The sequence below is a fragment of the Crotalus tigris genome, unplaced genomic scaffold (assembly GCF_016545835.1).
Source record: "Crotalus tigris isolate CLP2741 ecotype Arizona unplaced genomic scaffold, ASM1654583v1 scf7180000017753.6788120, whole genome shotgun sequence".
Classification (NCBI taxonomy): Eukaryota; Metazoa; Chordata; class Lepidosauria; order Squamata; family Viperidae; genus Crotalus; species Crotalus tigris.
In genome coordinates this window covers 3,668,006-3,692,707 of record NW_024096615.1, presented here as the reverse complement: position 1 = coordinate 3,692,707, position 24,702 = coordinate 3,668,006, and the positions used below count along the sequence as shown (strand labels likewise).

The 24,702-nt window shown below is 46.2% G+C and overlaps 1 protein-coding gene across 4 annotated transcripts in view; it reads right to left on the bottom strand.

Annotated features, from left to right (window-relative positions):
* IRAK4 (interleukin 1 receptor associated kinase 4) overlaps positions 1-24,702 on the bottom strand; it is a 99,353-nt gene that overhangs the window by 30,848 nt on the left and 43,803 nt on the right. The gene's annotated exons all lie outside the window — the stretch shown is intronic.

The following is a 24,702-nucleotide window of genomic DNA, read 5'->3' as shown; positions in this document are numbered from 1 at the left end:
AAGGGAATCTGGAAAACAAAAAGGAATACCCATCATTACTTCCTAATCTTTTCCTCGAACAGGTCCCAACTTCTGTGGGTACTTAGTGTGGAATCGTTTTACCAAACGATCCGCTTTTGTGTGCTGGGCTTTTATCCATCTAGCTTCTGATATCGGGTAACTCTCCCATTGGATTAAGTACTGCAACTTCTCTTTGTGGATTCTGAAATCGAGGATTTGCTTAACCTCATAATGCATTTCCCCTTCTACTATTATTGGGGCTGGGCTGCTGTCCCTACTGGTCTCATCATGGATCCCCTGTATGGCTTCAGTAAGCTACAATGGAATATTGAGTGCATTTTACCCAACAATCTTGGTAGTCTTGGATCTACTGTCACTGGGTTACTGACTTTTAAGATGGGGAAAGGAACTATGTACTTCGGTCTTAACTTCTTGCAAGTTTGTCTCAACTTAAGATACTTGGTAGACAGATACACTTTATCTCCTACATGGAACTGAGGAGCTCATTTTTTATCTGCTTGCTTTTTCTGACTTTCGGCTACCTTAGCTAAAGCCTTTTTTGTATCGCTCCAGACCCGTTGGAACGAACCCACCCTAAGTGACTACTTAGGGTGCTCGAAGAGGGGGGGGCTCCTCTGGGCACTCTGGTATTGGCACAAATTCCACTCCTGTGTCTAACTTAAATGGAGTGCTGCTGTGTACTGCATTGTTATACACCACCTCTGCAAACAGCAAAAGCTCTGCCCAGTTCATTTACTGGTAGTTGACATAACAATGCAGGTAGTGCTCTACTATGACATTAGCTTGTTCTGCAGATCCATTTGTACAGATGGAAAGAGGAACTGAGCCCTGGGAGGACCCAATCATCCTTATAAACTCTCTCCAGAACTTAGCAGTAAACTGGACTCCACGATCTGAAATGATGCGCTTAGATGCTCCATGTAGTCAGTAGATGTGTTGCAAAAACATATTTGTTGGCTTCTGGGCCAAGGGGAGTCCAGCACAAGCAATGAAGTGGGCTTGCTTGGAAAACAGGTCTATTACAGTCTAAATCACAATGCTTCCCCCACTCTCCGGCAGCTGCACTACAAAGTCCATGGCTATTTTCTCCAAGGGTCTGCAGCAGCCTATAATCTTTTGCTGGCCACGCAAACAGCATAGTTCCCCACATAGTTCTCAATGTCTTTCTTCATCTTTGGCCACAGAACTGGTGATTGGCATGATGCAGCGTCTTCAGGAACCCAAAGTGGCCTGCCTGCCTGCTCAGCATCATGGCTGTGTTGTAGGACTTGTAGCCGCAGATGGTCTGGGACATACAATTTGTTCCCTTTCCTTGCCTCATGGTCAATTCTCTCTGATGAGCCACAAACCATGCATCAGTTTGTAGCTCTTGCTTCAGCTGTTGGGCAAATGCATCAGTGGGTGAGTCATGGAATACATTTTTGATTTGGAAGCTTTGCCCCAAGCAGGATCTCAAGAGTACAGTCTGTGGGGCAGTGAGGGGGTAGGACGTCATACTCTTTCTTGCTGAACATCTCCATGAGGTCTTGGAGATTGCTGCTCCTCCCCTCCTCCGATGCTCCCTTGCTGTACTCAAGAGGTTTTCCTTGCCCATCCCACCTTCTCAGACTGCTCTTTTCTCTTGTCAGGAGGGCTTGGGACTTGCTTCCTCATAATCATTCACTTTGAGGCTTTCTTCCAATAGATCCTGGGCCTCCACGTGGCAAACCAAGCCAGGCCCAGAATCATCTCCTCTGCCATCTTTGGGATGACCATAAAACAGATAGTCTCTTGGTGGTCCCCAAATCCTAGATGCACCGGTTAATGGGTGCCATTAACCTGCTCGAATTTCACTAGGTTCTTGAGCTTCCTCACATGTAAACCTAATGTAAGGACCCACCTCAGCTAATCACCCAAGAAAGCAGAACTCTTGAAATAGGCATTGTCTCAAAAGGAAACTTTTATTAGGGGTTAGTGACATTAGGGAAGTCAAGGTGAGACCTGGGGAAAATCCCGCTTAAACAGTATAGTTAAACCAAATGTAAGGACCCACCCCACTTTGCATCTTAAGAAGACAGAACTCTTGGAATAATTCTTCCAACAGGAATCCTTTATTAAGAAGAAGTGGTTGCAGGCGTGCTAGACAGGACTTGGGGTCCAAGCTCTCCCATTCAAGGTTTTAAGGGGTTCCCCAGCAGTCCCACCCAATCACCCCCCCTTCCAGTGATAGTTTCAGGCATCACAATTCCACCCCTTTGTTCCTTTCTTCCGTCTGGATGGAGACTTCAGATAAACTACATGAAAGGTAAATAGCCCCCTTTGTTATGGTAAGGTTCTTTGGTGCTATTTACATTCAAACTCTTTGAGGTTGCAATAAACACATTCAATTCCTTAGAAGTATACTAAAGGAAGTGAGGGCCATATAGCCCCTTTGTTCTCCCCCTTCTCTCCCTCTTATGGCAGAATCCAGAGAAGGCAGAATTGGGGTTTTCTATATTTGATGATTAAAGATGAAATATAATTGGATTCTGACATCCGGCCCCTCTTAAAAATAAGAGAGATCCACCTGAAAGAAAACAAAACAGTATAAAACTTAGTCAGGCTTGTTAGGATACTCTGTGTGAAACTTCTTCAATAGCTTCGGGGCTCTGACATGACGTTTATGGACCCACTCGTTTTGTGAGGGAGGGAGGTGTTTCCAGGCAACTAGGTACTGAGTTGCTCCATGATATCTCCTAGAATCAAGGATTTCTTTTATTTCGAAGTGTTGTTCACCCTCCACCATGACTGGAGGTGGTGGTGGGGGGGGGATTTTTGGCCGTAGAGGTGACTGATGCTCTCTTTTCAGCAAGCTGCAATGAAAAATTGGGTGTATTTGCCTGAGATTTTTGGGTAATTCTAATTCTACTGTTACTGGATTTATGATTCTTTTAATTGGAAAAGGTCCTATATATTTTGGTCCAAGTTTTTTACAGGGCTGTAGGGACTTTAGGTATTTTGTAGATAAGTACACCATTTCTCCTATAATGAATGGTGTAGGCTCAACCCTTTTTTTATCGGCTTGTGCTTTGTATGCCTGCCTAGCTTCATCTAGTGCTTTTCTAACTATTGGCCAGGTGTTTTGTAGTTTTTCCATCCATTCTTTCAGCGAAGGGATCGTTGGTTCGTTTGGGGTTAATTCTGGCATGGGGTTGAAACTTTGACCGGTGGCTATTTGAAAAGGAGTGTACCCTGTGCTGGACTGCATTATTGTAGGCAACTTCTGCAAAAGGGAGTAAGTCCGCCCACTCGGTCTGCTGGAAACTAAGAAAACATCTTAAATATTGCTTAAGTACGGAGTTCATTTTTTCAGCCCCCCCATTTCCTTGAGGGTGGTGGCTAGATGTCAGTCCCTGAGTGGTTCCTAAGAGGGATAAAAATTCCTTCCAAAATGCAGACGTAAATTGCACCCCCCTGTCAGAGATGATGCGTTGGGGTGCCCCATGCAATCTGTAAATGTGCTGGATGAAAAGTTTTGCTAAGGCTTTTGCAGTGGGAATCTTTTGGCAAGGGATAAAGTGCACCTGTTTGGAAAACAAGTCCGTGACCGTCCAGACCACAGTATTCCCATTGCTTTCTGGCAATTCCACTATAAAATCCATGGCTATTTCTCTCCAGGGGGCTGAGGGACTTGCCACTGTTTGCAATAGTCCTGGCAATTTCCCTTGCAATCTCTTTTCCGTGGCACATTTTGGACAACTGGCTATATAACTTTCAATGTCCTTTTTTATGGATGGCCACCAAAATTGCCGTTTAATTAAATGTAAAGTTTTTACAAATCCAAAATGCCCTGCTCATCTATCACTATCACTGGAAGGGGGGTTCTGCAATTTCCATCATTCTCATGGCTGTTTCTTTTGGCTTAGCTGAAGACTTTCCGGGTTTGTTGATTGGGGATCTGTCTGGGTTGTGCTGGGGGGCCTTTGAGTGGCATTCTACAGCTCGATGCCCTTCTCTTCCGCACTTGAAACACCCCATTTGCTTCTTGGCTGTAGCCGATGATTTCACCGGTTCATGTGTCAGCTCAGGCGGGGGGCGGCTCCATTGTTTTCCTCGGCGGTGCCTCTTCAATATGTCGATCTCTGCTTCCTCTGCCAAGACGTACCATTCCTCAAGTCGGTGTGGGTCCCCTCGGGGCAGGCAAGCGTCATATAGTTCATAGTTTAGTCCGTCTTTGAAATGGCTAAGGAGGATGTCTTCTGGCCAATTCAGTTTGCTGGCAATGGCCCGGAATTCTTGTGTATATTCAGCCACCGGGCATTTGCCTTGCCTCATCGTTTTTATCCTTTCACGGGCTTTGTGATTAGCCAGGTGATCTTCAAATCGTCTTCTCAAAGAGGACATGAAACAGTTGAAGTTACTGAGTTCTGGGGCATTGGAGTCATGCAAGTTCACCACCCAATCTGCAGCCGGTCCATCCAGGGCAGATTGCACGATCCGGATGCGGGCTTTGTCGCTGGGAATGTCCTGCCCGTATTCCTCCATGTAGCTGAGGACCTGGGTTAGGAAAAACCCCAAGCGTGTTGGCTCCCCTTTGAATTTCACCTCCAACGGTGGACGTCTTGGAATGGATCGGTGCCTCCGTTGTTGGTGGTAGTGTCTTCCGTCCAGATTGCCATCTGTGGTCCGGTAGGGGGTGGGGGCTACTGGATCAGTAGATGTCCCCGGGGTTGCAGTAGTCCCCCTCGGTGTCTCTCCCTTTGCGGCTCCAGGAGCTGGGGCGGCCGTAGGGCTCAGGATTCTCCTCTCCTAGGGAGCTGAGAGTTCTCTTCATCAGGTCAATAGCTTTCTCTAGGATCCAGTCTGAGTACGGTGCCCAGCTTCCTCCCTCTTCACTTGCGTGCAGGGATTTCTCCATCTCCTGCTTCCATTCTGGTTGCTTGGTCCCCTGTCTCAGGGTCACCTTTCTTGATTCCTTTCCCCACTCACTTTTCTTTCCAACGCCCATTGACCAGCGAGGCTTGTGGTCCCTGTGTCTCCACCACTTCTTCTCCTGAGGAATCTGACCTCTCGGATCCCAACATCTGGCAAGGTTCCAACTGGGTCAGCGGCTCTCTTTCCAGGGAGTTTTCCCCCTCTCTTGCTCCATTGTCTGACATGGTAAATTTTTGCAAAATCCCCCGGCAAGGGTCTCCCTTCCAGGTGGATTAATTTTGCAAGTCCTGTCTAATGTAAGGACCCACCCCACTTTGCATCTTAAGAAGACAGAACTCTTGGAATAATTCTTCCAACAGGAATCCTTTATTAAGAAGAAGTGGTTGCAGGCGTGCTAGACAGGACTTGGGGTCCAAGCTCTCCCATTCAAGGTTTTAAGGGGTTCCCCAGTAGTCCCACCCAATCACCCCCCCTTCCAGTGATAGTTTCAGGCATCACAATTCCACCCCTTTGTTCCTTTCTTCCGTCTGGATGGAGACTTCAGATAAACTACATGAAAGGTAAATAGCCCCCTTTGTTATGGTAAGGTTCTTTGGTGCTATTTACATTCAAACTCTTTGAGGTTGCAATAAACACATTCAGTTCCTTAGAAGTATACTAAAGGAAGTGAGGGCCATATAGCCCCTTTGTTCTCCCCCTTCTCTCCCTCTTATGGCAGAATCCAGAGAAGGCAGAATTGGGGTTTTCTATATTTGATGATTAAAGATGAAATATAATTGGATTCTGACATCCGGCCCCTCTTAAAAATAAGAGAGATCAACCTGAAAGAAAACAAAACAGGTATAAAACTTAGTCAGGCTTGTTAGGATACTCTGTGTGAAACTTCTTCAATAGCTTCGGGGCTCTGACATGACGTTTATGGACCCACTCGCTTTGTGAGGGAGGGAGGTGTTTCCAGGCAACTAGGTACTGAGTTGCTCCATGATATCTCCTAGAATCAAGGATTTCCTTTATTTCGAAGTGTTGTTCATCCTCCACCATGATTGGAGGTGGTGGGGGGGGGATTTTTGGCCGTAGAGGTGACTGATGCTCTCTTTTCAGCAAGCTGCAATGAAAAATTGGGTGTATTTGCCTGAGATTTTTGGGTAATTCTCATTCTACTGTTACTGGATTTATGATTCTTTTAATTGGAAAAGGTCCTATATATTTTGGTCCAAGTTTTTTACAGGGCTGTAGGGACTTTAGGTATTTTGTAGATAAGTACACCATTTCTCCTATAATGAATGGTGTAGGCTCAACCCTTTTTTTATCGGCTTGTGCTTTGTATGCCTGCCTAGCTTCATCTAGTGCTTTTCTAACTATTGGCCAGGTGTTTTGTAGTTTTTCCATCCATTCTTTCAGCGAAGGGATCGTTGGTTCGTTTGGGGTTAATTCTGGCATGGGGTTGAAACTTTGACCGGTGGCTATTTGAAAAGGAGTGTACCCTGTGCTGGAGTGGACTGCATTATTGTAGGCAACTTCTGCAAAAGGGAGTAAGTCCGCCCACTCGGTCTGCTGGAAACTAAGAAAACATCTTAAATATTGCTTAAGTACGGAGTTCATTTTTTCAGCCCCCCCATTTCCTTGTGGGTGGTGGCTAGATGTCAGTCCCTGAGTGGTTCCTAAGAGGGATAAAAATTCCTTCCAAAATGCAGACGTAAATTGCACCCCCCTGTCAGAGATGATGCGTTGGGGTGCCCCATGCAATCTGTAAATGTGCTGGATGAAAAGTTTTGCTAAGGCTTTTGCAGTGGGAATCTTTTGGCAAGGGATAAAGTGCATCTGTTTGGAAAACAAGTCCGTGACCGTCCAGACCACAGTATTCCCATTGCTTTCTGGCAATTCCACTATAAAATCCATGGCTATTTCTCTCCAGGGGGCTGAGGGACTTGCCACTGTTTGCAATAGTCCTGGCAATTTCCCTTGCAATCTCTTTTCCGTGGCACATTTTGGACAACTGGCTATATAACTTTCAATGTCCTTTTTTATGGATGGCCACCAAAATTGCCGTTTAATTAAATGTAAAGTTTTTACAAATCCAAAATGCCCTGCTCATCTATCACTATCACTGGAAGGGGGGTTCTGCAATTTCCATCATTCTCATGGCTGTTTCTTTTGGCTTAGCTGAAGACTTTCCGGGTTTGTTGATTGGGGATCTGTCTGGGTTGTGCTGGGGGGCCTTTGAGTGGCATTCTACAGCTCGATGCCCTTCTCTTCCGCACTTGAAACACCCCATTTGCTTCTTGGCTGTAGCCGATGATTTCACCGGTTCGTGTGTCAGCTCAGGCGGGGGGCGGCTCCATTGTTTTCCTCGGCGGTGCCTCTTCAATATGTCGATCTCTGCTTCCTCTGCCAAGACGTACCATTCCTCAAGTCGGTGTGGGTCCCCTCGGGGCAGGCAAGCGTCATATAGTTCATAGTTTAGTCCGTCTTTGAAATGGCTAAGGAGGATGTCTTCTGGCCAATTCAGTTTGCTGGCAATGGCCCGGAATTCTTGTGTATATTCAGCCACCGGGCATTTGCCTTGCCTCATCGTTTTTATCCTTTCACGGGCTTTGCGATTAGCCAGGTGATCTTCAAATCGTCTTCTCAAAGAGGACATGAAACAGTTGAAGTTACTGAGTTCTGGGGCATTGGAGTCATGCAAGTTCACCACCCAATCTGCAGCCGGTCCATCCAGGGCAGATTGCACGATCCGGATGCGGGCTTTGTCGCTGGGAATGTCCTGCCCGTATTCCTCCATGTAGCTGAGGACTTGGGTTAGGAAAAACCCCAAGCGTGTTGGCTCCCCTTTGAATTTCACCTCCAACGGTGGACGTCTTGGAATGGATCGGTGCCTCCGTTGTTGGTGGTAGTGTCTTCCGTCCAGATTGCCATCTGTGGTCCGGTAGGGGGTGGGGGCTACTGGATCAGTAGATGTCCCCGGGGTTGCAGTAGATGTCCCCCTCGGTGTCTCTCCCTTTGCGGCTCCAGGAGCTGGGGCGGCCGTAGGGCTCAGGATTCTCCTCTCCTAGGGAGCTGAGAGTTTTTTTCATCAGGTCAATAGCTTTCTCTAGGATCCAGTCTGAGTACGGTGCCCAGCTTCCTCCCTCTTCACTTGCATGCAGGGATTTCTCCATCTCCTGCTTCCATTCTGGTTGCTTGGTCCCCTGTCTCAGGGTCACCTTTCTTGATTCCTTTCCCCACTCACTTTTCTTTCCAACGCCCATTGACCAGCGAGGCTTGTGGTCCCTGTCTCCACCACTTCTTCTCCTGAGGAATCTGACCTCTCGGATCCCAACATCTGGCAAGGTTCCAACTGGGTCAGCGGCTCTCTTTCCAGGGAGTTTTCCCCCTCTCTTGCTCCATTGTCTGACATGGTAAATTTTTGCAAAATCCCCCGGCAAGGGTCTCCCTTCCAGGTGGATTAATTTTGCAAGTCCTGTCTAATGTAAGGACCCACCCCACTTTGCATCTTAAGAAGACAGAACTCTTGGAATAATTCTTCCAACAGGAATCCTTTATTAAGAAGAAGTGGTTGCAGGCGTGCTAGACAGGACTTGGGGTCCAAGCTCTCCCATTCAAGGTTTTAAGGGGTTCCCCAGCAGTCCCACCCAATCACCCCCCCTTCCAGTGATAGTTTCAGGCATCACAATTCCACCCCTTTGTTCCTTTCTTCCGTCTGGATGGAGACTTCAGATAAACTACATGAAAGGTAAATAGCCCCCTTTGTTATGGTAAGGTTCTTTGGTGCTATTTACATTCAAACTCTTTGAGGTTGCAATAAACACATTCAATTCCTTAGAAGTATACTGAAGGAAGTGAGGGCCATATAGCCCCTTTGTTCTCCCCCTTCTCTCCCTCTTATGGCAGAATCCAGAGAAGGCAGAATTGGGGTTTTATATATTTGATGATTAAAGATGAAATATAATTGGATTCTGACACCAGCAATATTCCTCCTCCCACCAAAGTCATAATGTCCATTTGAAATCCAGCCAATCCACAAGTGGCACAATGTGCGCATAACTGGTACAGTTGGCGCGCATCTCAAGGTCTTCTCCAGTTTCGTTTCTCTGTAATCGTCTCCCTAATAAGGGAGACACATTCCTTTCTCAAATGATTAGAGGTGGAAGAATAAAAGCAGAAAGTGAAAGTTATGCTAAGCAAAAGTAAATATCTCCCCCTAACTATATGGCAGGCCCCAGAGCAAAGTACAAGAGGATATATAGGAAAGGATTTGCAGACCTGACAACTAGCCTCTGCACTATAGCTTGGCTAATAAGGCAACAGATGCTGCCTGAGTCCATGACAGCCTTTACCTCCTCCCTCGCCCGAGCAGGATGGCATGATGTCCACCCTAACTTCAAGGTGGTTGACAGATCCACTCACCATTGGGTCGTCCTCTCCCTCACTCTCGCTGAGGGTCATCGGCAACTCCTTTTTGGCTGGAATTCCCTCCCCTTCACTCTCTGGGGGGGGAGACCTCAATGATCTGGGCTGTTACTCACGATTTCTCCTTCCCCTTCAGCGGCCTCGAGGGAGTCAATGCCGTGGGAGCTATCTTGGGGGTTGGCGCTGGCTACATCACTGCTCTGTGGTCCTCCTGGCCACAACAAAAATGCATGAGGGGGTGCAAACAGGTGACCCTACGGGGGCCAGAGACACTGCCACTGGCTGCTTCCTTTCCAAGGCGCACTTCTCTTGACTTTTCTTCAGCTGCAGTCTGAAAGCCCCATGGTCCTTGTACACTGCCAGATCTAGCTCCACGTGGTGACCAAATGGTACCAATCACTGAGCTGGTCTGGGATTCCCTTGGGCTAGGCACAGGTGAAACAGCTCACAGCTCAGCCCCTCTCAGAAGTATTAGGTCAGGAGGTGGCCAGTGCCTCAGCTTCCCTGCAATCTTCCTGAATTCTCTGATGTACTCTACCACAGGCTTATTTCTGTTTGACATTGCAGACCTCCGTCTCCACCTGTCTATTCTGCATGGGGACTCTGAAGTGAGCTCTGAGGCTCCAGAGGAATGCATCCAGGTCTGCCAGCTCAGGGGCACCTCATGGTGGAGATTTGTCACCCATTCTGCCATCTCTCTTTCGAGGCTGACCACAATGACATCCACTCCGGCCTCATCAGGGTATTCTCCTCCATGCCAGTCAAGATGGATCCAGAATTGGTTGAGGAAGAATGCCACTTTCTTGGGATTCCTGTCAAAAGTTGCCCTCAGCGGCAGGGGTGGAGATAGCCTGGGTGTGGGCCAGGGCTCCAGCATCCAAATTCTGCCATAGGGATACATCCACAATTGAGCCCTGTACCTGGTGCCCAGTTATGGCTACCAGCCTACTCTCCCAGGCTGAGGAGCAGGCAACGGTTGTGGACTGTGGGTTTCCTGTCCCAGACTGGAACTGGGCTGTGGGGACAACCCCAATTGTGGGCTAGCTGCTCCTCCAATTGTCCCAGCTGCTGCTCCTGCTAGTTGCTGAGGTGAAGGAATCGGTATCGGTGCTGGGAGCAGAGCTGAGCCACCTTGGGGTTTAGGGTCCAGCCGTTGGACCTCCAAGTTGCTGAAGTTCTGCCTCAGTTGTTCCACCGATTGGCTGCCGCACAATGGCAAATAGTGCTCTCGATGCTGACCATTCAGAGGCTCTTCGCTCCCACTGCTCCAGTTCTCTGCCCCATTCAGGCTGAGGGTAGCACAGTGGAAATTCAGCTTCAGCGTATTTTTGTAGTCCTTCTCACCACTTCTCCAATTTGGGTTGATTGAATGCTACTGCTCTACCCATCCACTCCGAGGCTGGGGTTGGCTCTTTTCGTACAACCCATTCTTTGGAGCGTGTTGAAGCTGGTGGGGTTATGAAACTGCTTTCAGCCCCAGCTGGGGTCCCGCTGGTCGATTCCAACCTGGCTCCTTCCAGCTGTTCTGTTTCAGGCAACTTCTCCTGAGTCTTCACTACCCCTCTGGAAGCTACCAGAAAGGGCACAGGGGCTCAGGACCGCTTAATGGAATTAAAGTTGAAAGAGACTAGCTTAGTGTAAAGTTCCAACTGAGAAGCCCAATGAAGCAAAATACTAGAGACACTGCATTCTCTAATATAAACTTTATTAGGCATTAGCAAATTGGTGAGATAGAAGGAAAGCTAGCTCTGAGAATATGGCAGAAAACAGATAATTAAAATAGTAAAACTTTCTGGAGTTCTGGTTTTGCGCAGTAGCACCCGGTCATAGGATTGCAAACCTCTGCACCCCACGACTATTTTTGCCCTGCCAGAGGACCCTAAATGGGTCTAAGTCACCCCGCAGAGATGGCAAAAAAAGAAGGGTGACCTGAGGATTCTGGAACGACGGCGGCCGTTTCGCTGAATTCGGAGGAAGCCTTCTAATCTGACAGGAGAAAGGCTGGTCATATTTTGCTGGCCAGCCCAAGCTACTTGCAGCCAAAATCCAAAGGCACTAACCAGCAAAACAGTGAACAGCGTGCTTGAAAATGGGTGAGGAATTTGATCTTCTCTCTATTTTATATCTGATTTCCTGGAAAAGTTCCCCAAGAAGCAAAAAGTCTCCCAAAGTGAGAAGGAGATTACACCCACCTTTCTATAGATGGAAGTGGTAAATTAAACTCTTATGGGGAATAAAAATATAAAATACTGAAGTTTGGATAAATTTGAAAACTAAGAAATTTTTTAAAACTATATACCTGAAAAAGCATTGATGAAATTATATATAAACCTGAATAACCAAAGACAGACACACACACACACATACATACATACATACATATTTAAAACCAAACAAATAAATGTGAGCACCAGGGAGTGCTAAAAAATTTAATAAAATTTAGTAAAATGTCAATAAAATTACAATAAAACCAATAACACGCCTAGCTTTTGTCAACAACTGCTGACATCATCAGGGCTCAAAATGCCGGTCAGTAGGAGAGTCTCTTTATAGATTGGCCAGGGTCTGCACCCGGCTCCTAGATCTTGTCATTGGGCCTGATGGAATAGGCTGTTTCCCGGTTGCCAGTTTCTTATTAGCAATAATTGCTTTCTTGCATTTCTTGCTTGTGTAAATGTCATCGGGTGTTTTCTCTTTGCCAAATTCGGGGTTTGGTTGAATGTCCCCCCTCTTTTTTGCTTTATTGCCACACCCACTTTGTTTAGTTGCACACCTCCATCCCCCCCTTCCCCACTCCATTCTGATTGCCCCGTTACAATGCACTGTCTCTTATTTTCTTTGTGTTTTCCCCAATCATGGTCTCCGCAGATGTTATTCATTTAATTGCTATCACAGCCCCTGTTTCTTCCTTGCTCCTTGCTTACACGGTGCCGTCTTGAGGGTTCTTCCATGTTGCCTGTTGATACAGGCAGATCGGCATTGCGAGGTGGGGTGGGCGGGTCGTATTCACCAAACATGCTAATGAGGCTTTTTCTCCCCTTTTCGAGTACGATCTGGTAGTTGTTGCTCCCAGGCGTCTCCTCTCTTTATCTCTGATCTTTATACATTCCATCCTAGTTTTAACTAACTCGCCCTGGATGTTCTCTATACGACATCAAACTTCACTGCTCTCTCCCCTCCACTCTTGGTGTTCCTCCCCTGTGCATCTTCATCGGGGTCACTCCACACTTCCCGTTGGCGCATTTGGGTCGGTACTGCTGAACGGGGTGATCGAGTTGTTACAGGCAGTGGGGTTGGAGAGGCTACTCTTTCCCCTCCCAAATACGGCCAGCAATTCAATGCCCCCGCCAAGGGTGTTTTAAATATGGATCTCTTATTAGGCGATGCTCTCCCCTCCGGATGTCCTGGGGGATATGTGTAAACCCCTAATCCACACGTTGATGCTCCTGCGTCTCTCGACGCTCCTTCAGATGCTCGGAGATGTCTGACCGTTTTGGGAGGGGGGGGGAAGTTTCAATCATTGTTTGTGTTCCGTCTGGATACTCCCGGGCTGTGGATGGTAAGAGGGGGAAGTCTTCTCTATAATCCTCTCCGTTGATATATTCGGCGTTTCCTTAGGCTGTTTCCAGTGGGGTGGGGAAACCCATGCTCCAAGCTCTCAACGTTAAGTGGGCTGGACAAAGATTGATATGCCGATTAATTGAGTCCTTATTGGATAGCAATGCTTCTTTAAGCAAGCGGCCCCCTTTCGTATTGTCACTGGCCAAGACACGTACGTTTTCAAAGTCAAATCGGTGGCCTGATTCAGTCATACGTGCCGCAATCTGAGAGTATTGTTCACCCCTTTTTACTGCTAATTTGTGTTCATGGACCCTGGTTTTTACTCTCTTGGCGGTCTCCCCAACATAGTTACTGGGGCAGTCCTCACAGTCAATTCTGTAGATGACTGCTAACTTATCCATGGTGGGGAGTGGGTCCTTGGGGCGCATGATTGAGGCACGTAGCGTCTGATTGGGTCTATGGGCCACCTTAACATTATATGGTGCTAGTGATCTAGCAGTTGTCTCAGAGACGTTGCAGATATAGGGGAGGGTAACCAGCGTCGTCTGTGGTGTCTGTTCATTTGTACATGGATCTCTTCGAGGTTCAGGTGGCACACTATAGTGCCTAATGAACCTTGTTGGATATCCATTGCGCTTGCATATATGAAAGAAATGGTTTCTTTCTTCTATTTTTGCTCTGGCAGTACTACAGTGGGATTCCACCCGTTTAAACAGGGCTCTAATACAACTAACTTTATGGGCCACTGGATGATTGCTCTTGTGATGGAGGATTCTGTCTGTGCATGTTGGTTTTCGGTATACCCTGGTGTCAAGAGTTCCATCTGGCTGTCGATGGACCAGTACGTCCAGAAATGCCAGTGAACCCTGATTTTCTTCCTCCATCGTGAATTGAATGTCTGGGTATACCGAATTCAGTATGCCCATAAAGTTAGTTTTTTGATGCTTCTTGATGACAGTAAATGTGTCGTCGACATAGCGGGCCCAAAATTTAGGTTGGTATTGGGCCATCGCTATGTGCTCCAACTGTTGGAGTACTACCTCAGCAATTACACTGGAGATCAGAGACCCCATAGGTGTACCCTTTAGTGGGGGTATCTTTTTAGTGTGTTTCGGCTCTCCTGATGGCAAGTTGTTTGGTTTGTGGTTGTGCCTCATCATCGGTGTGGGTTTGGGTTTGCTTTTTGCGTGGATGTGTGGTGGTGACATCCTTTGTGGCTTTTGTGAGTGTGGGTCTGGTGTCATTCTTTGTGTTAGGGACTCGTTTGTCAATAAGGGCAGATTTCCAAATGGCCTCCCACCTACCAGCCATTTGGCAACCTGCCCTTATTGACACCACCCTCAAGACAGACACACACACCAACAAACTCCAAAGACTACAAGAACGCCAGAAACAAACCTCTCCTCCCTCACAGCCACACACGAAACAAACAGTGCATAACATCTCAGATAGGATCCTCACCAAAGCCGAAACCAATGTCCTTTCCAAAGGATTCAACTTTGCAGTCGCTCCCAAACACATCCCCACTGAAACCATTATATGCGGAGTTGAAACCAGCCTGACCAAAATCAACCCCGACGATGCGAACAGAATCAGACTCGATATCACCAACATCCTCTGCACCAGCAAGCCACCCAAAAGCAACTTACCCAAAGAGGAACAGACAGCACTACTTAACCTGAAAGAAGACACCAGCATAATAATCTTACCAGCAGACAAGGGCAATGCCACGGTGGTTATGAACACATCTGACTACCAAACCAAATTAACCAACCTACTCCAAGACTCTACATACAAATCCTTAAACACAGATCCCACCACCTACCTGGAAAAAACCACCAGATCCAAAATAAAAGCCTCCCCCATTAGCGAAGAGATCCAGCAAAGAATCATTCCCAGAGAGAAAACATCCAGATGCCCTAAGCTCTATGGTCTCCCCAAGATACACAAAGAAGGAACCCCACTTAGACCCATAGTCAGCTCCATAGGCTCACCTCTACAAAACCTATCCAAATTTCTCGCCAAACAACTACAGCCCTATGCAGAATCCATCACCTCACACATAAAAAACTCATTCCATTTCATAGAGATCATAAAGAAACAAAACTTACAGCCCAGCGACCTACTCGTGAGCTTCGATGTCATATCCCTCTTCACCCAAGTGCCAATCAAAGAAGCCTTGACAGCTATCCAAAACAAATATAACCCCCCCAAACACATCCTAGATCTGACCAACCACTGCCTATCCAACACATACTTCATCTATAACGGACAAAAATACAAACAAATAGAAGGAGCACCCATGGGATCACCCCTCTTACCTGTCATTGCAAACCTCTACATGGAACACTTTGAAACCCAAGCTCTAGAAAAATCTGAACATAAACCCAAACTCTGGCTCAGATACGTAGACGACACCTTCATAATCTGGCCACATGGGAAAGAAAAACTGGACAACTTCCTCACACACCTCAACAGCCTACACCCCAAAATACAGTTCACCATGGAAACAGAAGCTAATAACCAACTTCCCTTCCTGGATGTCTTAGTCTACAAGAAATCCAATGGCTCCCTAGGACACACCATCTACCAGAAGAAAACACACACAAACCACTATCTGCATGCTCTCTCACACCACCACCCAGCACAGATCAACTCTGTAGCCAAGACACTCATCTCTAGAACAAAACGCTTAGCTGATGAACAACACCTAAAAACCGAACTACACACTCTCACTAATGTACTTACATCCAATGGATTCCAAAGAAATAAGATTACCAAACTAATCCAAAAAGAAACCCCCACTAAAACCCAAGACAGAGAACAAGAAAACGGCAAAGCCCTCCTCCCTTACATAAAAGGCACCACAGACAGAATCAGTAAGATCCTCCACAAACACAACATTAAGACAGCATTCTGCCCAAACAGAAAAATATCCACCATCCTAAGAAACCCCAAAGATAAAATTGAATTAGAAAATCAAGGAGTATACGAAATCCCATGCACCACTTGTCCCACCACATACATCGGACAAACCAACAGAAGAATAAGTGCACACACTGAAGAACATAAGAACTCAGTTAAAAAAGAGGAACCAACTTCTTCCCTGGTCCAACATCTTAAAGCCACAGGACATGAAATTGACTTTAAAAAGACCAGAACTATCGCCAAAACTGAACACTTTAATAACAGAATAATTAGAGAAGCCATCGAGATAGAAAAACGCTCACACAGCATGAACAAACAAGATGATACCTCCCGCATACCAGCCATTTGGAAACCTGCCCTTATTGACAAACGAGTCCCTAACACAAAGAATGACACCAGACCCACACTCACAAAAGCCACACAGGATGTCACCACCACACATCCACGCAAAAAGCAAACCCAAACCCACACCGATGATGAGGCACAACCACAAACCAGAAGCCAGACCACAGCTGCATCATTAGCCACTTTAAACCCCTCCAATCCATACATGAAGCAAACTGACATCCACCATGAAGATGAGGCACGACCACGAACGCGAAGCCAAACAATAGCAATGCAGCTCACCATCTCACCACCCCATGCAACTCAGACTAACCTGAGCACAACAAAGTCCCCACCCAAAGAGAACACTCCCCCATCCTATCAGAGCACATCCAACCCCCCATCCAATCAGAGCACATCCACCCCCCATCCAATCAGAGCACAGCCAAGCTCCTAACCAATCAGAACACACCTCCATCCAATCAGAACACAGCCAAGCTCTCATCCAATCAGTTCATACCCCCACTGGCAGTTAAAAGGAAGAAACAGCTACGATCACACATTGCTCCTAGAAGCACGAAGCCGAAAACACCAGCCTGAAGGTGACGAATGAGACTTCGTCGAAACGTCGCCAAGACACTTCCAATTTGACGCGGGAGAAAATCTGAATAACCAAAGACCTACGCATACACACACACACACACACACACACATATATATACATACACACACACACACACACACACACACACATATCAAAAACAATGTTAAAAATAAAAGAATGATTCCTGGGTGTATTCATGATGAACAACAAATAAGCATGAACACCAGGAAGGTTAAAAAGTATAAAAGTTTTAATTAGATAAAATTCTAAGCTTTCGTTGGCTTCTGCCAACATCATCAGGGATCATTTAGTCAATGAGAGAGTTTATTTATAGATGACAAAGCCGCTTGCGTCCGACTCATGGATCTCGTTATAGGTCCTAATCTCTAGCGAGTGGGATACGCCGAGTCCTGGGAGTGGTGGGGGCGGCAGCAGCGGAGAACCGGAGGCCACCGGAGCCAAGGAATTCACCTGCCCGCATTGCGTCAAGCGCTTCCGACGCCAGAGTGCCCTGCGTAAGCACCTGCCGCTCCACCACGAGCCCCTTGATGGCTTGTCCCAGGCTCGCCCACTTCCCGAGGCCTGTCTGGAAGAGGCAGTGCCAGACGGCCACAGCCCGCTGAGCTTGTCCAGGGAGTGCCACCTCTGCCCAGTGTGCGGGGAGACCTTCCCCAGTAAGAGCGGTCAAGAGTGTCACCTGCGCATGCTCCATGCTGCCCAGGCCATCCCCTGCAAATACTGCCCGGTGACATTTTTACAGCTCGCCAGGCCTCACCCGCCACATCAACAAATGCCACCCCTTAGAGAACCGGCAGGTCATCTTGCTTCAGGTCCCCGTGTGGGTGTGAGAGGGCAGCCGGCGGTTCCGAGCTGCACAGATCCTCCACGCAGCTTCTGAGGCCCCGAATGAGCCGCTGCTTGGCTCTCCACCAGAGCCTCCCCCCCTCCCTGGGCAATTGTGCGGAGCTGCTTGTGCGTCCTTGGCAGCACCTCCCGTCTTCACTCTCTCTCTCCTTCCTTCCTTCCTTCCTTCCTTCTTTCCTTCCTTCCTTCCCCCTTCAATCTCCTTCCTTCTCCATCTCCTTCCTTCACCCTTCAATCTTCCTTCCTTCCTTCCATCTCCATCCCTTCCCCTTCAATCTCTCTCTCCTTCCTTCCTTCCCCCTTCAATCTCCTTCCTTCTCCATCTCCTTCCTTCCCCCTTCAATCTTCCTTCTTCCTTTCTTCCATCTCCATCTCTTCCCCTTCAATCTCTCTCCTTCCTTCCTTCCTTCCTTCCTTCCTTTCCCCTTCAATCTCCTTCCTTCTCCATCGCCTTCCTTTCCCCTTCAATCTCTCTCCTTCCTTCCTTCCCCTTCAATCTCCCTCCTTCTCCATCTCCTTCCTTTCCCCTTCAATCTTCCTTCCATCTCCATCTCCATCCCTTCCCCTTCATAAACTGCTTATAAACTGCTTTGATTCTTCCATTTATTGTTTAAAGTGGTTTAATACTTCCATTTATTTCCTTTTATTCCCTTAAAACTAGTTTGAATCTTCCATTTGTTGCCATTTATTCTCTTAAAACTGATTTAATTGTTTTGTTTATTTCTGATCCATGAAACCTATAACCTCCATGCCATTTCTCACTCTTCTTATTCCTTTCTGCTTTGCTTTTTATTCCCTCTTTCATATACTTTCTTTCATCTTCAGGGAAAGAAAATCCCTCCAGGTCCCCATAATAATCTATGGTTCAAATGAAAGCAGCTTGTTCTTATTTATTATTTACTAACTTTCTGTAAATTTTGGTCCCACATTTAAAGGCAGGGTAAACATGCATTAAAATACATGCAGCAGCGGCACAGCATTAACGGTGGCCGGGGCTGTCTTTCTTGCCATGCCCACTTGGTGGCCACACCCACTTGGCCACGCCCCTGGCACCCGGCAATGTATAAGTGGTTGGGGGTCACCACAACATAGGAAACTGTATTATGGGGTCGCGGCATTAGAAAGGTTGAGAACCACTGGGTTAGAGGGTTGGAGAAGGGAGGATTGATAGGAATGGATGACGAAAAGCAGGACTGGCAGGGTAGGGATAGGGGAAAATTGAAAGAGAAAGATCGATGGGAATGGATGATGGAAGGCAGAAATGGCAGGTAGACCAGCAGGCTGGGGAGGGAGGAAAAATTGGGGAAGGAAAGAGGGACAGGAATGGATGACGGAAGACAGGAACAGCAGGGAGATCGGCAGACTGGGGGGGGGGAACTGGAGAGAGGAGGATTGATAAGAAGGCATGATGGGAAACAGGAACAGCAGGTAGACCGGCAGACCAGGAGGAGAGAAAAACTGGAGAAGGGAGGATCGATATGAATAGATGATGACAGGCAGGAATGGTATATAGGTAGGCAGGTTAGGGGAGGAGAAAAATTGGAGCAGGAAGGATTGATAAGAATGGATGACAAAAGGCAGAAAGGGTATATAGAACGGCAGGTCAGGAGAGGAGAACAACCAGAGGAGGGAGATGGGATAAGAGTGGATAATGGAACACAAAAACGGCAGGGAGACCAGCAGACCAACAAGGAGAATAAAAAGGGAAAACCCCATGGCAGGACTCTTGTAATACCGGATCGGAAGGTGTACCCCGCAATGAGTAGGAAAGAGTGATTGGAGAGTATATCAGTAACAACAGTACAGGGAGGAGGAGGCTGGACAGGGATGACACAGCAGAAAAATGCAAAATTGGAGTGCAATAAAGAGAGGGTGGGGCAACTAAGGCAGTTACAGGCAATCAGGAAGAGTGGCCCTGTCACGTGAGCAATGAGCAAGCAGTTAGATCGGCAAGAGGATAAAAAGAACTTCCCCACCCCCCTGAGCCTCACTCTGAGGACACTGGCAGAGGACCAGCGAAAGCTAAGTTGTTTTTAACTTTGTATATAACTGTTTTTATTGTTTTAAATATTGTTTTAACAATAAATAACTAGATTATACTCTTCCCAGAGATCTAAGATTGCATTATTGAACAAATATGCCCAGGATTCGCATTTTTAAAACCATTAAGGATATATATATGTTTTCTGAGGTTTTCGCGGGTGTTTGTATGTAGGTCTTTGGTTGTTCGGGTTTTCTCCCGCGTAAAATTGGAATACATATATGAACAAAAATAATGGGTACAAATGGATCTGAAAGTGCTAGTGAACTCAGGATGTTCCCGGTGCATTATCAGTTTGTCAACTGCCCTCAAAATGGGTATACGAGCAAGATTGCTCTCCAGGCCCATGAAGTTTGAATAGGCAGATGGCTCCTTAATGGGAGGGACTTTAATCACCCATCTGACGGAACCTATATGCTTAGAAATAGGTGAGCATGGGGAGTTCATATGTTTCATGGTGGCCCCGAAGATGACTAAGGCTGTGACCGTAGGTCCAGCCTGGTTAGACAAGTAGAAGCCTTTTACCTGGTGGGAGAAGGGGATGAGGAATGTGAGATTGCCCATAGACCCCAAGCCCCCTCTTGATTCTACCGACGTTACTGGAGGGCCTAAGCCATTTACCAAATCAGCAAAGATAGCTGCCATTCCCCGGCCGGGCGAACCACTCATTCCCAGTGAGTACTGTAATTTAGCAGAGTTGTTTAATGAGAAAGAGTGCAACATCCTGCCACCCCATCGGCCAAATGACTGCGCCATGAACTATTACTAGGGACTAAACTCCCAAGGCCGAGAATGTACACTATGATCCCCCCTTGAAATGGATGAACTACAGCAATATGTGAACAAAAAACTAGCGAGAGACTTCATAGAACTGGCCAAATCCCAGGTGGGGGCTCCGGTGTTATTTAAAGAGAAAAAAGATGGGTCGCTTCGTCTCTGCATGGATTATAAAGGGTTAAACGCTGTGAGTGTAGAAAACAAGTACCCCCTCCCCCTCCTGAAGGACCTACTAACCCATCTTGCAAAGGGGAGCATCTTTACTAAATTGGATCTAAGAGAAGCATACTACCGAGTGAGAATAAGAAAAGGAGATGAATGGAAGACCACTTTTAACTGCCCTATGGGTAACTATCAGTTCAAAGTTATGCCATTTGGACTACAGGGGGCTCCAGCTGTCTTCATGCAGCTGATCAACCAGGTGCTACACGACATTACCAGGTGCTACATGAAGGGGCTTTTGATGTACCTCGATGACATCCTAATATACAGCAAGAACATAGCTGACCATGTGAAGCTAGTGCAAGAGTTGTTAAAGAAATTATTGAATGCCAAACTATATGTTAAATTGTCGAAGTGTGAATTCCATCAGACCTGATTGGATTATTTAGGCTACAGAATTTCCAATGTGGAATGGATCCTGGAAAAGTAAAAGCCGTAATCTAGTGGCAACCCCCAAAGACTCGCAAACAGCTTCAAAGCTTTCTGAGGTTTGCCAACTTTTACTGACAATTCATCCCCTCATTTGGCGAAATTGCTTTACCTCTCACGGATCTGTTAAAAACTGGCAAAGATGGGGGAAAGCCACGACCGGACCAGCCGCTAACATGGACTATGAATTGTAAACTGCTTTTGAGAATCTGAAAAGACTATTTGCAGTCGAGCCGGTCCTAAAGCATCTATGCCCAGGGCAGCCCTTTGTAATTCAAGCCAATGCCAGCGACGTGGCCGTTGGAGTTGTACTATTGCAAAAGAAACATGAGGGGTGTCCTATAGCCCTGTGCCTACACCTCAAAGAAGTTCACCGACTTTGAGAGAAGGTGGGCAGTGTGGGAGAAGGAAACCTTCGTAATTCATTGGGCTCTGTTAAACTGGCTGCACTACCTAGAAGGGAGCAAGCTGTCTTTCGAAGTATGGACTGATCACAAAAACTTAAGAGGCACTGAAAACTGCTTGCAAACTTTCCCCGAAGCAAGTATGGTGGGCTTGCAGTATTTTAACTGGTTTAATTTCACCCTGAAGTACATACCAAGAGGGAGAAACCTTTTAGCTAATGTTCTATCCAGATTGCCTCAATACAAGAGTCAGCGTGAAGAGATTAATGAATCAATCATACCTACACTGCAAGTTGTGTCTCAACTAATGCCACAAAGAGCCCCATCTTCGAGGATCCCAAACCCTGATAATCCTGGGACAAGAATACTAAAACAGGAACTCCTCAATGATCGATGGTTCAAAGACAACCAAGCCACCCTGACGTGCAGGGATAGATTAGCCTACAAAGGGGGGAAGTTGTATTTGCCCGAAACCCTCTGCCTCAACACTCTCCAGTATGGTCATGATGTGAAACAAGCTGGATACTTCAGCCATTTAAAAACACTGCGTTTGGTTCATCGGCAATTTTGGTGGCCAGGTTTGAAATGGGATGTAGAGAACTATGTCAAAAGCGCGGGCCCTTCCCAGCTTTGGGAAGAAATTGCTATGGATTTTATAGTTGAGTTACCTGAGGGTAGAGGAAATACAGTGATTTGGACAGTGATTGATCTTTTTTCAAAGCAGGCTCACTTCATTGCCTGCAAAGGACTCCTGGAGGCCCAGAAACTAGCTGTTTCTTAAGCACATTTACAGGCTGCACGGCACGCCAAAGCAAATTATCTCTGACAGGGGGATGCAATTTATGGCCAAATTCTGGAGGGGTTTTCTCAAATTAATTGGCTCATTGCCAGGACTATCGTTGGCTTTTCACCCATCTACGAATGGTGTGGCTGAAAAAGCGAACTCAGTGGTGGAGCAGTACCTCAGATGCTATGTGGATTATCAGCAAACAAACTGGACTGACCTCCTCCCTTTCACAGAGGTGGCTTACAATAACACTGTTCACAGTAGTACCAGTTTTACACCTTTCAAGATTGCCATGGGAAAAGAATTCAACCCAATTCCTGAGTATCCTCAGGGACCCTCTGCTTCCTAAACTCTTGACCAATGGGTGAAGGAGTGGGGAGAGGTTTGGCATAAAACAAAACTCTTAAAAAGGCTTCCGAGACCTATAAAAAACAAATGGATAAAAAGAGGGCTCCCCAAAGGTCATTCCAGATTGGGGAAAAGGTTTACTTATCCACAAAATATGACTCAAATTACCTAGTAAGAAATTGGGACCAAAATACCTCGGTCCCTTCCCCATCGAAAGGATTATAAATCCGGTTATGGTGGAGTTAAAGCTTCCCACACTCTTAGGGAAAGTCCACCCTGTGTTCCATTGCAGCCTATTGAAACCTTTTTGGGGATCTACTCTATGACCTCCCCCTAAGGCGGCACCTGGCCCGCTGGTGGTAGCTGGACAGACACATTATGAAGTGAAGCATATTCTTGATTCTAGACTTTACAAAGGAAAGTTGCAGTATTTAGTAGAGTGGAAAGGATACCCATTATCTGAGGCCACCTGGATAAAATCTAGTGATGTGAAAGCCGACAGGCTCATTCGTAAATTCTATGATAAGCACCCTAATAAACAGAAAGGCAACCCCTAACTTATGGTTTTGTTTGAATTGCAGGATTTATCCTTTTTGTAAAGGGGGGCCAGATGTCAATGCTGTAACAATGGATGTTCCTGCTCTGACAAGTGATGGAAATTGCAGCCATTTTCACTTTGCTTTTAACGTGCTTTTTCCTCTGTTTAAGATCAGGTGTTGAAGGGGGGATGGGGTGAATGCTTGAGCTAAGCTAGCCATAATAATAATGTAGCTCCGTGGGAACTCAAGGTCACAAACCGATAATGTTTTGGTAGGCTGAGGAGCTGGGAAAAGAGCCCACGCTCCAGACTAATTGGAGAATGTGAATTATGACTGCTTAGTGGGGATGGGACTTGCAACTTGTTACTTTGTATCTGGGGGAAGAGAATCTAGTTTTGGATTCAACTATGTAGTGCCAATACTTTGTTTCCTGAATAAAATGTTCTTTAAGGAAGAATTCTTGCCTTGAAGTTCTTTAATGGGTTTCATCTATCGGAACCATGACAACAAGCTGATTAAAAACAGGTTATATGTTGATGTTATTATTATATGCATAAATACTAAAAATGTTTATATTCAACTTGGTATATACTGACAATATTAAGAATTATATTTGTTTAATGTAAACAAAAGGAGAATATTATTGCAAGAAGAGAGGATCAAGGACTTCTGGTGGTGACGGCCGCGCCGATGGCAGCTTTTTTAGCCGTCCGCCCTGGGATGTGTCAAAGCTTGCTGAGACAGCGAGCAACAGCTGTCTCGCGGCTCAGAACCTCTCTCCCCGGGAGAAGGTGAGCTTTCCTCAGATAGTGGTAGAGCTCCCCGAGACCCCAAAGTTTTTTTTTCGGTGGTCGGAGGGTGAGAGCTCCCACGGAGTCTGAGGTGTTCTCCACATTCCAGGATGCCTTTGCCTTGATTTTTCTTCAGGGCAAAGCTAGATGCTGCTTCCACATCTGTGCTTAAAATGAATTTGTGAGTAAAATTTAAAGCAGACAGAGCTGACCAGGAGAGATTAAAATGGTGATTATTTTGAGACTTTAACTCTGGAAAAGAATTTATCTTCTCCTTTTTTTTCAATTAAGAGTGGTGAAAAATGGCGCTGAGATGTTGATTCTTTGAGTGAAAGGACCAGAACTTCTATATGGAACAATGTAACAGATTTTATATTTATATAAAATGCAAGAATCTTCTTTTTTTTCTTTTAAGGGGGCTTTTGTCTTTTTTCCTCCCCTTCTTTTTTTCTTTTTTCTTTTTGGTATTTGTTGATTTTATAAGATTTTAGCAGACTTTTTAATAAGAGGCTTTTTAAAAAATAAAATGGCTTCAAAGCATCTCGGAGCTTCTGTTGTTTTTAAAGCCTCAATCTTCCCGGTAATGCAGACAGCTCAGCAAGCTAAGTTTAAGGTACCACCACTTTCTCTATCGTCATCAGCCTGTACACTTAAAGATTTACAGGATGCCTTGGGAAATACGGCACGACAGATTAAAGAAGAGATGGAGGAATTTTTTGAAAATAAAATCAGAGAAATGAGAGAGGACATACTGTTTGC